Source organism: Phyllostomus hastatus, unplaced genomic scaffold (genome assembly GCF_019186645.2).
Source record: "Phyllostomus hastatus isolate PE091 unplaced genomic scaffold, TTU_PhHast_1.1 phas_scaffold_78, whole genome shotgun sequence".
NCBI classification, from domain to species: domain Eukaryota; kingdom Metazoa; phylum Chordata; class Mammalia; order Chiroptera; family Phyllostomidae; genus Phyllostomus; species Phyllostomus hastatus.
Window position 1 is genome coordinate 85737164 of NW_025334041.1, and position 18725 is coordinate 85755888.

Below are 18725 nucleotides of genomic sequence, written 5' to 3' on the forward strand. Positions count from 1 at the left end.
ATATGCCTGATTGGTGTGGCTCAGTAGGTTGGGCATCATCCTGGAAACAACGGGTCACCGGTTTGATTCCCAGCAGAGGCATATGCCTGGGTTGCTAGCCAGGCCCCCAGTTGGGTTCATTCAAGAGGTAACCAATTGATGTGCCTCTCATACATCGATGTTTCTCTCCCTATCTCCCTCCCTTTCCCGCTCTCTAAACATAAATAAATACATACATACATAAATAATAAATCTTTTAAAAATGATTTGAATAAATGGATGGGCATAAGTAAAATGTTAACTCTTCCTAAATTAATCTAAAGCTTTTGTTAAATTCTGATAAAATCTTCAAAAAGAATTTCAAAAAAATGTTTAAAAAATAAGGAGAAATATAAAATTAATTGAAACAGCACACAATGAGCATAGAAATAAACATATTAATGGAACACAAAGCCCAGAAATAGGGCTTTTGTTATAGCCTGTGTTATAAGTTGATTTCACGTAGTGGAGAAAGAATAATCATTGAGACAACCAGTCAGCCACTCAAAACTGAAGGTGGGAGGGAAAATAAAAAACAAACTGCCTACCTTCACACAAAAATAAATTACAAACAGCCCTGGCTAGTGTGGTTCAGAGGACTGAGTGCTGGCCTGCGAACCAAAGGCCAGCTGGTTTGATTCCCAGGCAGAGCACAGGCCTGGGTTGTGGGCCAGGTCCCCAGTAGCGGGTGAGCAAGAGGCAACCACACACTGATGTATCTCTCCCCATCCTTGTCTCTCTCTTCCCCTCTTTCTAAAAATAAATAAATAAAATCTTTTAAAAAATTACATACAGATTAAGGTTTAAAATGTTTAAAAATACATTTAAATAAATATTTTTAACTCTGGTATGGATGAAAGTCTTTCTTAATAAGACACCAAAGTGAAAAGTCACAAAAGAAAAAAAAATGGATAGATGTGAGTACACTACAGAAAAAACCAATGCTTCCATTTAGGAAGATAACAAAAATTAAGTTAAGTAGCAAATTACTTTCTGGGGGAAAGTATTTGCAATCTCAACAACCAAAATGTTTATAGCCTTAGCCTATAAGGGAATCTTAAAAATTACTTTTAAAAAGACAAATGCTTCAATAGAAAATAGGCAATAATGAAACAGACGATTCTTATAAGAATAAAAATGGCCAATAAACATATAAAAAAGAGTCAACGTCACTAGAAATCACAGAAATGTAAATTAAAAGTGAGATTTTTTTCTGCCTAAACAGCAGCAAAGATAACAAATGTAGGAAGGAAACTGGAGTTTTCTCAAATGTGTGTAGGAATATAAATGTGAGCAATTTTTCTACAAGATAATTTGAAAATTTATATTAAAACTGTTTTGTACTCTTTTCCTCAAGAAATTCTACTTCTAGGAATTCAGTACAAAAATACTTGCTCAAGTCTGTTAAAATGCATGTACAAGGAATTTCACCACAGGGGTGGCAATAGTTAGTTAATGATATATACCCAGCTATTAAAAATGATGCCAGAATGTACTTGCTGCCATGGAAATAGTCCCAAACTATAGTAACTGAAGAAAAGACTATATATTATGATTCTACTTTTTAAAATGTTTATATGCATAAAAGTGGTCTAAAAAGCAAAAAAAACTGCAATGTTTTGAGTGGCAAAATTAAAGATAATTTTTCTCTGTATTTTTTCTGAGTAATTACAAAATAAGAACATGGTTTATTTTATAATCAAAAGAGATGTTACTTTCATTTATATTCATTTAAATCTTTCTTTTGTTCTCATGTGTGTCTTATGTAGACTAGAGGGTTTGGATACCTACTTCTTGAGGCAGATAATCCCACTTTTGGCATGTGTGCTAGACAAAGCTTCCCTACCTTCATTTTTTTTAAAAAGGTCCTCCTGTGAAAAAAAAATTAGTTTGACAATATGAAAAGTATGATTACAATAGAAAATAATATGTATGCATATGAAAAATACTACAAATGAATATGAAAAAGAAAGCAGCTATTAAAGCAATGGGGACTGCCACCGGGGAATGTTTTAAATTGTTTTATTGTTCTTATTTTTAAAATATACAAAACTGAGTAAAAGAAGAAAAAAGGTTGCCAATCCCTTTCTGAGGCCACTCTTCCAATTTTTGCTACTGTTTATATGTATTTACCAGGTACCAAAAAGATGGGCAGCCCTCTGATCCTTTTACCTTCTCTCTATCTTATAACTTCATTCAATCATTCACTCATTCACTCACTCATTTTATGAAAAGGTAATAAAACACTTCAAAAAATTCAAAAAATTAAAAAAAATATATAAACAGATCTGGCTGGGTGGTTCAGTTGGTTGGAACGGCACTATGCACCAAAAAGTTGAGGGTTTGATTGCTGGTCAGGACACATACCTAAGCTGTGGGTTCAATCCCCAAACAGGATGCATATAGGATGCAAATGACTGATGTTTCTTTCTCACATCGATGTCTCTCCCTTTCTCTTTCTCTCTCTCCTTTCCTCTCTAAAATCAATAAACATTCTCAGTTGAGGATTAAATATATATGTGTGTATATATGTACATGTAAGAGGTCTGTCCAGAAAAAGTCCAGCCATTGTTAATATAATGAGAATGATTTGCATAACATCAATGTAACCTGGCAGCCAAGGAGGATGGACTGGAATGTGCATGTGTGAACAACAATGACTTCACTGTACTAGTAATGGGGGTGGTAGACACAGTTGAATGAGCATGTGTACTGTGTGGCCATTGTGTTCAAAATGACTGAGTATAGCAAAAAATCTGCATCATATTTTGATTAAATGTGAACATTCCTCCATGGAAACTATCTGGATGATTGAGAAGGCCACAGCTATGGGCAACTGGTGATTGGCAGCTTCAGCATAACAACGAACCCGCTCATGTATCAAGTCTCCTGCAGAATTTTTTGGCAAAACGTCAAATCGCCCAGGTGACTTAGCCCCCATCCAGCCCAGATTTGGCACCCTGCAATTTCTGACTTTTCCCAAAACTAAAATCACCTTTGAGAGGCAAGAGATTTCAGACCATAAATAAGATTCAGGAAAATATGACAGGGCAGTTGATGACAATTGGGAGAACTGTGTGAGGTTCCAAGGTGCCTACTTTGAAAGGGACTGAGGCATCATTGTCCTATGTACAATGTTTCTTAAATCTTTATTCTCTTCAATAAATGTCTTTATTTTTCACATTACATGGCTGGATACCTTTTGGAAAGACCTCATATGAATGTAGAAATACATGTTAAGAAAATCCCACTTCCACTTCTTATATAACACTTCAGAATTTCTTTTTGCAATTATAAGCAAGTATGACTGTATATTTTTACTCTACCCTTTTTCTTTCTCAACACAAAAAGCATATGAAACACATTGTTCCATATCTTATTCCTTTGTAAAAATCAAAACGTATCTTAAAGTGGTTTAACATAAGTATACAGATCTTCCTCTTTTTTACAACTGTACAATATTCCCTGGTTTGGATATACCCAAGTTTATTTAACCAGTTCCTTGTTAACAAACACTAGAGTCTTTCCTATCACGCCATTACAAACAGTGCCAAGCAAAGCTGCGTACATACATCTAGTTCATTTCTGAATGTGCCTTTGAAGAAGCTCCTGAAGTGATTCAGAATATTAAATTACCACAAGGTCACACATTCATCAGGCTGAGAAGAAAGTGCCTTTTCTAGTTCTCATTTTATATATATGTAGCAAACATGTAGCAAAAGACTTGATAATTACTTGAACCAAGCAATTGTACTTTTAGGCAGGGGTCCCCAACCGCTGGGCTGTTAGGAACCCAGCCACACGGCAGGAGGTGAGTAGTGGGTGAGCTAGGAAAGCTTCGCTCACTTTACCACCTGAGCCCTGCCTCCTGTTCTTCCCACTTTGGTCTGTGGAAAAATTGTCTTCCACAAAATTGGTGCCTGATGCCAAAAAAATGTTAGGGGCCTCTGCTTTTAGGGGATTTATGTCATAAAAATAAAATGACTAAACAAACACCCATTTTTAATGTAAAAAATGCATATAGTAGAGCCTTGGTTCTTGAACTTAATTCATTCCAGAAGGCTGTTTGAGAAGCCCCTTGTTCAAAAATGGAATCTCCTTTGCTTGTTGCCTAAGAGATGCGTGACTGGTCATACAGGTACCAGCATGAAAGGGTTGTTGGGTGGAGAATTAAAGTTTTCTTTGACAACTGAGACTTCTTTCCATGAACAACTTGGTCGACAACCAAACTGTTTGAGAACAGAGTATTGATGGTGTATAGACATAAGTGCACGGACAAGAATATGCATAGAGAGTATAAAATTTATCCATCAAAGTGTTAACCACTGTCTCAGTATGGTAGATCTATGGAGGGCTTTGTAGTCACCCCCCTTTAGTCTACCAATGCTCTAGAATTTTACATACTATTTTTGTAATATAAAATCAAAACCTAAAGTTAAAATGTGAATTCAAATTAAGCTGGATACATTCCTTTAGTCTGTCTTATGTTTCTGTAGTGCTTCAGAGTTTATGGAGTACGTTTATGCGCACCACTTCATCCTCACACTAACCCTATGTATCTTCATTTCATCAGAAAGGAAATGGAGGCCACAGATGGTTAGGTAGCTGTGCCCAATGTCAATCAAATAGAAAGCTGGCAGAGACACATTTCAACCCAACATCTTCTGACTTCAAATTCAGTGAGCTGTCAAAAACATGATCATTGCTTCCTTAATTTTAACAATTCCTCGGGACTTACTCACACAGTCAGAATTGGCAGGTGAATTAAAATTACATAGTATAAGGTCTCAGTCTCTAATGCTTATATAATCAAATCTTATTGAAAGGAGAACGTTGGCATACAACCCCTAAAACTCCAGAGTCAGAAGAGGGCATGGATTTTCAGAATGTTTCTAAATGAAATACCTGACTGGCAAAATATATGTCTGATACGGCTTAATATGAACACACACAAAAAGCAGTATCTTCTCAAGTTGGAAGATTCTCATTTTCAAGGCAGCTTTTGCCTTTGTCCCGAGCACTGACTTCTGTTCTGGTTTTGCAACACCCCAGGGTGTCTCCAGTGAAATTTCAAAATGTGAATAAGCCATACTTTTTAATGAGGAGGGTGATAATAGCTTGGTTAGAATACATTCTTTCTTTTCAAATATCTCTCCTCCTTTCCTATAAGATTATACAGATTACCTTACAATGCACATGGAGAACACTGATAAATCATGGTTTGATAAAAATATATTTTAATTCATCACTCCTCAAACTATGTCTCATATAATTCTATTGCCAAAAGATGTTTATGCATGCTCTGAGGGTGGGGATGGGAGCGGGGGGGTGGGGCGAGGAGAGACCATGGTTAAATGCAATGTATGCCTTTTGGAAATCCACAGTTCACAATGGACAATAATATACTAAAGGCTCTAGAGAAGTCTAGCATTATAGAAACTTTTGGTTAAACCAGTTTATTTTGACACAAAATTATTCTACTATGATATAACTATTCACGCCCTGGTGGATGTAGCTCAGTGGATTGAGCTCGGGCTGTGAAACAAAGGGTTACCAGTTCGATTCCCAGTCAGGGCACATGCCAGAGTTGCAGGCCAAGTCCCCAATGGGGGCCATGTGAGAGACAACCACACATTGATGTTTCTCTCCCTCTCTTTCTCCCCCCCTTCCCCTCTAAAAAATAAATAAATAAAATCTTAAAAAAAAAAGACATAACTGTTCACATTGTGTTCAGAAAAACTGTTTACATAAATATAACTATTAATTAAAACCCACAACAGATATAGCAAAAATGGATAGTTATTAATCTCTCCTACCATAAAATATGAATTTTCAACAAGTTCCTAATTTCAGTCTAGTGAACTCCTTACTCTAGCTCAATTATCACCTCATTTGAGAAAATTTCCCCCCAGTGCTTCATATATTACTAACTATTCTTTTCTTCTTATAGCATTTTACTACCTCGCTTATCACATGATAAATCAGCCAGTCCATCCATCTGTCTCTTCGCTAGCTTGTGAGCTCTTTGATTATATTTTGAACACCTTTAACGATGTGGGACACATATGAGCTTCATGATGAAATAAATAATTTTGCTGCAGTGTAACAGTTCCCAGAGTTCAACACTTGTATTTCTAAACTATTACTAATACCCTGCCAACAAGTTGAGAATGTTTCTCCTTAAAATTTACATTCCTAATGAGTAGCTATGGTCATGGTTAGCCAGTTGCTCAGTTGTGACATGCTCTCTGGCCAAGTCCACTCATAGTTTTTTCCTTAGGTGTTTTTTGTTCGCTTGCTTAAAAAAATAATCTACTAGGAGTGTTCAGTAACCTTCCGTATCTCTCTGCCTTTGCACCTGGGGTCCCTGCTTAGCATGCTGTCTCAAGATTTTATTCACTGGGAAGACATTCCTACTTACCCTTTAGAAACCAGCTTAAACACTAACTTCTCTAGGAATCCCTCATATTTTCCCATGCTTTTAGGAAGAGTTAGGAACTCCTCAAGTCCTCAAGATATACATTTGTACATCTATTAATATATAACAGGCAGAGTACTGAGTGCCAAGGACAGAAGAATGAAGATGTGGATCCTGCCTCCTAGAGCTCAGTCTAGGAAGGAAGACAGCCATATGAACAAAATAACCACATAATAATACTACTAAATGCAATACCAAAAGGAAGATTTACTGAACATTATCTATGATCATGTGATAGGTATTTGAACTGGGCAGACATTCAGGAAACTCTAAGGAATGCAGTAGTCTCAATTGTCATCTGAAGAAACTGCCTCCAAGGGGTTCCTTTTGTATATACTATAGTCTGTGGGACAGATAAAGCACCAAATCGATCCTACTTCTTTGGCCACAAAAGACTGGATCAGGGCTCAGAACCCAAACTAAGGATAGGTTGAACTTGAAGGAGATCATCTACGGCATGACTTGGCTCAAAAGGAAGTGTTTTGCACAGAGCAGAACAGAAATATTCTGGAAGTCAGTACGTAGGGGATGTGATGTGGGAGGGAGCACACTAGGTTTTGCCTTGGTCAAGTTAAGCTATAATTCCAACCTGGACCTCTCCCCTGAGCTCTACACTGCTAGTTGTCTGTCTTTCTTACTTGAATATAACATCTATAAGGGCAGGAATTTAATCTCTAATTTGTTCATGACAGTCTGGAACAGACCCTCACTTAGTAAGTGCTTAATTAAAAATTGTTGAATCAATGAATAAGTGAATGAATTCTCAAAGAAACTAAGGAATCTATAATGTATGGGAGGTAGGTACCAGAAAATAGACTCCAGGGATCATTTACAAGTACAGGTGACCATCATTATTTATGGATCCTGTATTTAAGAATTTGCCTGCTTGTTAAAATTTATCTGTAACCCTAAAATCACTACTCACGGCACTTTGGCAGTCATTCACAGACATACACAGAATGGCAAAAATTCTGAGTCACCCTTCACATTTCCAGCTAAGGTAGAACAAGGGCAGTGTTCTCTTTCTTTCAGCACTCATACAGAGGTGACTGACAGACACAAACAGTAGGGGGCAGTGCAGTGTAGTGCAAGAAGCTTTTCCACTGCAGCCAATAAGAAAGGGTTTGAATCCTAACTCTTGCATTTGTTAGGGGGCCACCTCAGACAAGTCACTTAACACTTCTGAACCTCATTTTCTCTTTTGTAAATATAAAAGAACAGAATCTACCAGGATGAGTTGAATTTAGTATTTGACAATCTATGTGACACATATATGTATGTATGAACATATGTTCCCTGGGCGCAATGGTTCTGTATTTGCTAATTTGTTGATTTAGGTGACTTTATAGACCATAATTACTGTGAATAATGAGAATCAACTGTAATTATTTATGACAAAGTAACAGAAAGATACAGAAAACAATTATTTGGATAGAGTGGAGGCCAGCAGCAAGCTTCAAGAAGATTTTGAATAGCACCTCACTAGGCATTTATGCTATGGAAGAGAACAGTGCCTACAGAGAGAAGCCAAGGTGTGTGAAATAAACAGGTAGTTCAGGAAAATGGTGCTTCAGAAAGCCTAGAGAAGTTGGAGATGTGACAGGGTTCTGACTCGGAGCCACAGTGCTTCTCTGGGTCCTGTTCACATCCTGTACTACATTTAATTCTTTGTTTACAGGTCTCTTTCTATTAAACTGTGAACTCCTTAAAGGCAAGATCTCTAGGAAGACATCTTAACTACAGTCCCTTAAATTTGCAAACAAGTAATTATAAGTGCAAATCCACATGAAAAGACTGTACAAAAAGAACTTTGGTTTCCAACTGCAGCTTATACCAACTCACAATAGTGACCCACTCAGAGTTTTGCTAGTTGTCCAGGACTTTTCTTTATGACTGCTAATAATTCTGTCATAAATTATTTTTATTGTTCTTATTGTCATTATTTTAAACACCTGTAATTTATTGGAACAGCTTTAAAATTTTCCTCTTTTTAGTGTGATTTGTTAATAGGGCTCAAACATATGGTCCACTAGACAATGCTGCCTCCTCATAGTAAAGATTCCTTTTAATCCACTCTACTAGACATACTACTCAATATACAAGATACAGTCTAACCATACATGGAAGCATATTGATATGTTACAGATAGAATAAGAAAAACGGTGACAATTTTTCACAGAAGCTTGCAAAATTCTGGCCAAAATAGCGTGTACATGATATTAAATTCACTGCTTACAATTCACCACTGAGAACTAGGAAAAACAATTCCAACTATGTAAAATCATGAAACTAAGCACTGTTATACATGTATTTTCTCTTTTCCACATGCACTCTCATACACGCACAGCCTAATGGGCCCATCAGGCTTGTCTCAATACTTCAATTTCCCCCATTACCCAAAACATAACTCTCAGTTACAAAACCCTCCAGAACCCAGGTTGATATTTTTAAACCTCTCTAAAGTCTCAATCAAATCTAAGTTGGCAAATTACCTTTTCCCCATGAAATTCTTGGCATAATTTAATTTAGGAACAATGTAGTTTGCATTATTACCTAGAACATATGGCTAGAAACAACATTATTGAATCCCAAACTGATATACTATGAAGACGAATACAAATTCTCTGTGAAAGGGGAATAGAAATGTCAATTTTAAACAGTTTCAAGGCCATATTATCCATAGGCTGGCTGTGATCAAACTGCATTGTGCTATACAGCTAACATATGTTCTATAATTTATGACAAACTAGAGTGGTCAGGCCCTCACACTGCAAACTCTCTGATACTTCAATTAAGCTGTTTAAAATGTCACCCAATTCTATCTACTTGAAAATAATAATACATGTTAAATTTCTTGTTGCCAGTACATCCTTCTCAACTGCATTTTCAGAAATTATCACCAAAACAACTGTACTGGGACAAAGGTTCTAGAGAGAATATAATGACCCAATGCCGTTTTAAGGAAGGCAAGAATGGTTTACCATTTACAAAACTGATTAAAGTTTCCAACCTTGTAAAGCTCCTTGTACAGTGCAGTCTGCCTCTCCGGTGTTCACCTTCCAGCTGCCTGGAAGAGGCAAGTGGAAAATGTTAGTTTCCGTGAGCGATGGGCATGAAATGTAGGGAGGAGGGGTGGGGGTGGGAGGAGCGTAAAGGACTCACTCGCGTGAGGGAAAGCAGAAGAGAAGTGGCCACGGTCCCTAACTCAAACTAGGTATCAAGAATGAGGGCTGGAGTAAAGGGAGTGGAGGAAGGAATAGAAGAAACGCAGAAAGCTCACGGGCCGCCGCGAATGGGGGAGGGGCAAAAATGCGCAACCGCGGGAAGGGGGACCGGGCGATGCAGCAATGGTTAATTTGCCTAACCGTGTACCACTGAGGTAGTAAAGGGACTAGCATTCCAGAGATTTCAGTCCGAGTGTTAGAAGGGGTTTGGGGGCTCGGGGGTAGCTAGAGAACTTGGGAGGTGGGAGATGAATAGCGCGCCTTTGCGGGAAGAAAAGGACTAAGAAGCCCTGTGCTTCCAAGGGCGAAGGGGCACCGCAGCTGACACGACGTGGGACCTGCGGCCTTCCCCTCCCCACTGGAGCTCGGGCGGGCACGCACCGCCCCTCATAACCCCGGAGGTGGCGGAAAAGGAGGCGCGGGGCTACCCCAAACCGGGAGAGCGGCGCTTCCCGTGGGTCCCCTCCCCGGCAGCCCGGGCGACTGAGCCCACCTGGGCTGCCTTGAAGCCTCTCCTTCAGACCCTATTCCGTTGCTCTTCTATGAGCCTCAGCCGTCGCCGTACAGGTCGTCGTCACCAGAACAGTCTCGGCCTCCAGTACTAAAGCGTGAGCCACAGCACGAAGAAGCACTCGCCAGGTTGCCTCTTACAGCTCACTGACTCCTCACCCCGCCCCCGAACCCTAGCCATTGGTTGCTGGGCACCGCCCTATTCGTCTATTGGGTTGAAGAGGATGCCGCTCAGTAACCTAGAAGGGCACATGTGGCGCTTATTGGTTTAAATGTGAAGTAGTTACCACCCACTCCCCCCACAAGTCCCAGCTTCTGATTGGTATTAACATCTGTCTCTTCGCTTCCTTCATTCTTTCCCTCCAAGTGGGGCGCACCCTTGCGGGAGACTCTGGCTCTTATTGGCTGAAAGGACGCTAGGTTAGTCCTGGATAGGCAATGGGACCGCATTGGGCGTCCTGATGGGAGGAGCCCAAGGTACAGCACCTCAGCGTTTGTTTACACAGGTTCTTACTCCGGCTTCCTTCCATTGGTCGATTCAGCAGCCCCTCCCACAGGTCACGCCACTCTGTACAACAAGGAGGTGTGTGTGTGTGTGCTGGGGAAAGGCGGGGGTACTTAGTGGGATTTCCCCACCTATCAGTTACCAAGGGAGGAACTTTGAGCAAGGCTGGCTAGGAAAATTGACTTGACACTGATGGAAAATTGGGGAGTTGGGCTCCTTGGATGGGTTGGAAGGAAGCAAAACGACTTACACATTTCCAGAAAGAAACCTAACTTCTCGAGTGTTTTTAAAAACATAAAAATTTATTTTCCCCTTGGATTTAGGGTGTACAATCTTTGCCTCCTAAAAACTTTGACTTTAAATTTGTTCGTCAGGAAGTGGGGACTTCTTTATGGAAATCTTTCTTTATACACCTCTCATGCTAACTATATACATAACACAAAGTAGAGGCTCAGTAAGTGACTTCACAATGAGTGGATAAATGATAAAATTGAAAATGACAGTTAATGTCATATTCATAACATAATGGTGAAATAAATGTTAAATGTATACTTCATGTAAATAATATAAAGTAAATACATAAATAATTAGATAAATTCATTTATTCAACAATTATTGAACATATGCTCTGATTTATGCTCTGAGTATATGATATGAATAAGACAAAATGCACCCTTAGTGCTTATCTCTAGTTGTGGGGACTAACAACAAGTAACCAATAAATAATAAAATGTCATGTGATTAAATGCTATGAAGAAAAATAGAGCAAGATTAAGAAATGTTTGAGGAAATGGCTGTTTTGGGTAGAATGATTACTTTAAAAGCTCTCTGAGGAAGGATCATTGAACAGAGATGTGAATAAAGTGAAATGAAAAGTGAGGAGGTTGGTAAGCAGGGCCAGTACTTTGCACAACACCAGGAACATTAGTTACATTGCTTCATATATTTCCAACTTGTGTTTTTAGATATAGGTCCTTTCAGAATTGACTATTGTTTTAAGCTTTATCTGATTAAATAATTTAGATGGGTCCTACAAGAAACACATCTATTTTAGGAAAAAGAAAACTCTGTCTCCAAGATAACTTCCCCTTACCCTCCACTGCTTCTTTTCCTAAGGTGGTCCATAGGCATATGGTGTGATAGAAGTTTACATTATCTCATAGTTTTGAAAAACAGGCTCTTCTGGTCTATATAGTATCCTTGCACAACCAGAAATGCTTTTCAACAATGAAGATTTATTACCAGGATAGCAGTGAGATGTTGTTGGTCGGCTCCTGTTGTTTTCCTCTCTACCACTGACATTGTCTCTTATAAATTCATTATTAGATATAACTGATAATAAAGAGGAAATCTTAAAAGCAGATAGAGAACAAAGGTACATTACATATAGAGGGGAAAAATAAGAAATACAGCAGACTTCTTTTTAGAAACTATGGAAGCAAAAAAAAAGACAAAGAGGGAAATAGCTATGTGGATATTTGGTAGTGGTATTCAGAATAAATAAGAGTCCAAATGGACAAATAGGAGACAATAACCAGTCATAAAGTTATAGGGGATGATGTCAATTGGAGATAGAGAAAAGGAGTACACCAACCCTGCCCCACATCCCATTGCTGCCACGGTGCTAAATCTTCATCCTTGAAGAGTATCTTTCTAATTTTTATTGTGGTAAAATACACATAACATATATTTTACTATTTTTACCAGTTTTAAGTATGCAGTTCATCATAGTCCATGTGTACATTCACAGTATTCTGCAACCATCACCACTACCCATCTCCAGAACATTTTCATCATCCCAAATTAAAGTTCTGTGCTTATTAACAATAACTCCCCATTCCCCCTTCCCCTATCATCTGGAAATCACCATTTTACTTTCTGTCTCTATGAATTTGACTACAATAGGGGAATTCATAGCAGAATTATACAATATTTTCCTTTGTGTCTGGTTTATTTCACTAGATATGATATCTTCAAGGTTCATCCATGTTGTAGCATGTATCACAATTTCATTTCCTTTTAAAACTGAATAGTTTTCCATACTATTTATATATACTGAATAGTGTATACATTTGTATATACCTCCTTTTGTTTAACCATTCATCTGTCAATGGAATTTAACTATTGTAATCAATGCTGCTATGAACATTGGTGTACAAATATCTGTTCAAGTCCTTGCTTTTATTTTTTGTTATTATTTTTTAATCACAACCCAAGGATATTTTTATTGATTTGAGAGAGAGAGACAGAGAGAGAAACATCGATGTGAGAGAGAAATATCTATTGGTTGCCTCCCATACATGCCCCAACTGGGGATCAAACCCACAACCTTTTGATGTACAGGGCGACACCCCAGCCAGCTGAGCCATATGGCCAGGGCTCAGTCCCTGCTTTTAGTTATTTTAGGTATATATCCAGAAGAAGACTTGCTCTATCACATGGTAATCCCCTGTTTAACTTTTTGAGGATCTGCCATACTCTTTTCCACAGCAGCTATACATTTTACATTCCTATCAATAGTATAGAAAGGTTCTGATTTTTTCACATTGTCCTTTTTTTCCCCTAATAGCTTCTAAGTGTGAAATGGTATCTTATTGTGGTTTTAGTTTGCACTGTCCTAATTATTAGTGATGTTGAGTGTGCTTTCATGAGCCTAACAGACATTTGTATATATTCTTCAGAGAAATGTCTATACAGTCCTTTGCACATTTTAAAATCAGGCTGTTTGTTTTTTGTTTTTGAGCTTTAAGAGTTCTGCATATATTCTGGGTATTAATCTCTAGTCAGCCCAGCTGAGGGTAGATTCGCAGGATGGGCCTCAAGTCAAGGAGAGGACCCTGTGTGAGACCTATGGAAACCACAGCCCTCCCGGAGTGAAGGTGCCCAAAATCACCTTTTTGTTGGCCCACACTCCTGTCTGCTTTCCTAAACAATAGCCATCATGCCTGGTGGCCAGAAGAATAAGCTTCATGCTCATGAGAGATGCTGCTAAAAAACAGCTGAGACCGAAGGTCTTAACAGTGTTCTGGCTGCTAAAGGAGAGGAAGAAAAGGCCACTTGCTCCTCCTCCTCTGTTCTGGGGGATGCTCCCTCCAGCTCTACTGGTGCTGGCCCTTTCCAGGTGCTGCTGAGTGCCCCAGCCACCACCAGTGCTGCTGCAGGTGCATCATGTGAAAGATCTGCTGGAAAAGCCAAAGGCCATAATCCTAAAAGTAAAAGTTCCTCCCAGGCCTCAACTTCCATTGGGAGCTCAGGTCAAGATCTTCTAATTAGGAAGGTGAGTATGTTGGTAGAGTGCCTGCTATATCAGTATATAATGAAAGAGCCTGTTAAAAAGGCAGACATGTTGAAGTTAGTCTGCAAATCATGCAGCAAGAACTTCCCTGAAATTCTCAGGAGAGCCTCTGAGCACATGGATCTATTCTATGGTCTGCAATTAAAAGAAGTTGAGCCTAATGGGAACTCCTGCACTCTTGTCAACAATCAAGATGACATCAGCAATGGGGGTCTGAGCAGAGGCTGGAGATTTCCTGTAAGAGGCATCCTGATGCTTCTCTTGTGTGTCATGTTCTTAAATTGCAAATGGGCCTCTGAGAATTTGATCTGGGAATCCCTGAAAATCATGGGCATTTATGATGGAAAGAGTCACTTCATTTTTGGGGATCCAAGGAAGCTTATCACCCAAGATTTGGTGCAGGAAAAATACCTCATGTACCAGCAGGTGTCCAACAGTGATCCTCTACCCTATGAGTTCCTGTGGGGTCCAAAAATCCTACACTGAGACCAGCAAGATGAAAATCCTGGAATTTTTGGCCAAGCTCAATGATAAGGACCCCACTGCCTCCCCTACCCATTATAAAGAGGCTTTGAAAGATGAGGAAGAGTCAAGCCAGAGCCCAAGCTGAACCAAGGGCTGGATGTCCTTCCAAGGCCAGTGGTTGCCCCACAGCCACATCCAGTCACTACCATCACCCTGAGTGACGTTGAGATGGAGTCTTCACCTCTTGGTTGGAAAGGCCTGTTAAGCAGTTTCCTAATATGCACAATATCCTGTTTGCTTATCTTTGTGGGGTTTGTGCATTTTGAAAAGGTGTGCTTTAGGACATAATGTTTCCTTAGATTCAGAATATAAGTTTAAAAATGACATGGATCAATGGATCACACATTTATGTCAGGTTAGAAGTAAAAGTTTTATTTTTTAAATACAAATTGGCAAACTGTCAATCACTTTCGTGATCCAGAACAAGGTAACATGGTTTTAGAGTAATAATATCTTTAGCTACATGAAAGAAATTTACATGAAAATATTTAGAAGTGGATAGATATATAGATGAATAAATACATAGATAGATAGAAATAAAATTGGCCACTTTAAATTTTTTTTCAATTACAGTGGTATAGTGTATTATGTTAGTTTTAGGTATACAGCATAATGATTAGAAATTTACAAAAAAATACAAAGTGTTCTCCCCCATAAGACTAACACCCATCTGAACCATATATAGTTATTAAAATGTTATTGACTATATTACCTATGCTGTACCCAGCTGGTCTGTTATAGCCAAGACAGGGCAGAAACTACATGTCCCATCTGTAGATGAATGGATAAAAAAGATGTGGTACACATGTAAAATTGGTCAATTCTTGTTTTCCTTACAACATTTAGTCTTTCGTTGTGTAGATTGTAAAGATATGTACCTGGATTTGCTCATGTTTTCCAAGAATGTTTGGGAGTATTCATGGGTGTCAAACTCATTTTCACTGGGGGGCCACATCAGCCTGGCAGTTACCTTCAAAGGGCCGATTGTAATTTCAACTCCTTAACAGTTAAGGAATAGATACATTTATACAGTCCTAAATTATTTTGGCCCTTTGAAGGCAACCACAAGGCTGATGTGGCCCCCGGTGTAAATGAGTTTGACACCCCTGATATAAATCATACTGAAGAAGAAAAACCCTAGTCAGATATATGATTTGCAAATATTTGATCCATTCTTGATACTCAAAGAGTATTTATGATTGTGCAAGTTCTGGATGGCCAAATGGCTAATTAAAAAACAGGGATTCGAAAATTGATAGTTATGGGCTTCTGGTCAAGATGGCAGATAGGTAAACATGGTTTGCCTCCTTACACAACCACATCAAAATTACAACTAAAATATAGGACAACCATCAGTCAGAATAATCAGAAATCAAGTTGAATGGAAGTCTGACAACTACCTGGACTGGTGGGAGGGGTGGGGATGCAGAATGGGCAGGTCCCCCATCCATGTGTGATGGATAAAAATTTGGGAGGGATATCTTGGGAGTCAGTAGTTTCAGCCCCATACCAGGCCCCTCAGCCCAGAGTTCCAGTGTCAGGAAGGTAAGTCCCCTTAGCTTCTAGTAGCAAAAACATGTGGGGATTGAGTTGGTGGAAGAAACTTCTAGAGTCCCAAACAGTTCCCTTAAAGAACCCACACACAGACTTACATAGACTTACTTAGACTCACTACCTCTGCCCTCCAGCACCAGGGTAATGTTACACAACACAAGGGGTCAAGGGGGGCCAAAGGTGATATACTATTACCAAAAGGAGCCCCCCAGGTTCTTTATGTGCACTGCCTTATAGGAAAGACATCTCCCAATGCCAGAGATTCGTGAAAAGGAAAGGAAATGTTTATTTAATGCTGTACAGACTTAAAATAGTGACCTAATGTCTTCATCAAAATCCCAAAATCCCTTAAAACACCCACAAACACATACAGTCCTTCCTTCCCCCTTTGCCCAGTCTGGGGTACCATATCCCAGGAAAAGAAATAGAAGTCCATGGCTCAGGCAGCCCCCGGTTCTTCTCAGTAATCCATCTCAGCTGATAGGCCTCCCTCGGTTCCCGGCACCATCAACTGTGTCACTGGGATCTCTGCTAAAGCTGGGTGGTGGTTCCCCCTTCTAAAGCTGCGGGGGTCCCCACTCTGGCAAAGCCACATGGCTCTCCTTCACTGCCACAGCCACGTGGTCCTCTTGGCACAATGGCTGTGGGAGTCTCCACTCTGCCAAAACAGCGTGATTCTCCCTTCAGTGGCTGCTGTCTCAGTTTAAATCTCCATGCCAATCTTCCTCTACAGCCCCATTTCCAACTCCTCCCACAATTGACTACACTTGCCAGCACTCTCATATCCTTCCAGCTTTACTGGGCTCCCATAGTGAGTCTGGGCAGGTGTGGCCCCATTTCATGGAGCCAATCATCTCCAAACTCTTATGCAGGCACTGTAACTCGGGGGAGTTTCCTCCCAGTTACATCTTGGGGGAGAGTTACTTTCACCCCCTGGCTCAGAGCATGGCTATAGCTATTTAACATATCTATGTTAAATAGATATATTAAACCAGTTAAAGGTTATAGATATGTTAAATGACCACACCAGAGGTTAGCTGCAAAGCTGTTGCTATGCAAAACAGCTCTCAGTGGCCCTGCTCCATTTGTCCCTTCCCCCAACCCACGCCTGAAGCAGGTAGGGGTGAGGACATCTTATATGTCTTTCTAATATTTCCTGGACACCCTGAGTTCTGGGCCCCATTCCAAATCCCTATTTGGGGCTTCCCTCTTGGCTGCACCCTGTTACAATAGCAGCTGAAAGTCACCAGTAGCATACAGGTGGAACTGAACTATCTGGCATCAAGGTGGGAGCTGGGGGACAACTTTCTCCCAGACAGAAAGATAGACAGATGCCATAGTCCCTTTGCTGAGCCCTCCCCACACAAAACCACAAAGCCAGCAGGTAGGTGCTATATCTGACACTCCATCAACCTGGCTAAAAGTGTTTGCCCCACTCTGGAACCCCTGAGACTCTGTTCTACCCAAATTATGGGCCCATACACTGTTAACTGAGACTTTTCCATAAGAATGGCTAGTCTTGACGCATGCTTCACAATTTACTAAATCCTCTCAAACAAGCAACAGCTGGCCTCGTAAGCCCCCAGCCCCCATACATATTGCTAAGGTGCCCCAGGCCTGGCACTAGCAGCAACTAGCATAGCTTCACAGCTTGGCTTCACCTGGGAATCTCCAAGCCTAGCACAAGTGGCAGCCATCTCAGATTGCTTTCAAGCTCAGGCAGTGTGGCCCTGAGCAAAACACAGGTTGGGGAGGACCTTAGCCTGCATCATCTGGAAAACTCCAGAGCCTATGCAACCAGTGGACAGCTACAGGCCATGTCGGAGCACCACCACCCAGCCCCTGCAAAGCTGATCCTCCTCAGAGGGCAGAGGTTGATGGTCAATGTTCACATCCAGTCCTTGCAGCTGACTGTCCCAGAAAAGTCCTTCCCATTGGCCTACCAATATCAATCAAGGCTCAACTACAAGAGGAGGGTGTACTCAGCCCACACGAGGGGAACTCTTTAGGTACCCAGCTTGGGTGATAGAGGAGGCTGTGCCACTACACTACAAGACACCTGTTATAATAGGCCACACTACCAAGACTGGGAGTCATAGCAGCTCTACTTAATACATACAAACAAACACAGGGAGGCTGCCAAAATGAGGACACATAGAATGTCCTTTCCTCCCAAAAGAAAAAATCAGGTAAAAACTCTGGAAAAAAAACCCTAAACAAAATGGAGATAAGCAATCTATCAGATGTAGAGTTCAAAACACTGGTTATAAGGATGCTCAAGGAACTTAGTGAGGACCTCAACTACATAAAAAAGATGCAGTCAAAAATAAAGGATACATTAATTCAAATTAAGAACAATTTATTGGGAAACAAGAGTAGAGTGGATTAAGTCCAGAAACAAAATCAATGATTTGGAAAATAAGGAAGCAAAAAACAACCAATCAGAACAAGAAGAAGAAGATAAAAAGAACAAAAAAAATGAGGATACTATAAGCAGTCTCTGGGACAACTTCAAAAATTCCAACATTCAAATCATAGGGGGGCCAGAAGAAGAAGAGAAAGAGCAAGAAATTGGAAATCTATTTGAAAATATAATGAAAGAAAACTTCCCTAATT

General features: G+C 39.9%; 1 protein-coding gene and 1 pseudogene across 1 annotated transcript in view; one reads left to right on the plus strand and one right to left on the minus strand.

Moving 5' to 3' along the window:
* Positions 1–10365, minus strand: part of PAIP2B (poly(A) binding protein interacting protein 2B) — a 37007-nt gene extending 26642 nt beyond the window's left edge. Inside the window, exons 1-2 of the mRNA XM_045826982.1 lie at positions 10214–10365; positions 9507–9563 (exon numbers count right to left, since the gene is read on the minus strand). The gene's annotated coding sequence lies outside the window, so the exon portion shown is untranslated. The remainder of the gene's footprint in view (positions 1–9506; positions 9564–10213) is intronic.
* Positions 10366–10691: 326 nt separating this feature from the next.
* LOC123811313 lies at positions 10692–14640 on the plus strand (annotated as a pseudogene).
* The last annotated feature ends 4085 nt before the right edge of the window (positions 14641–18725 follow it).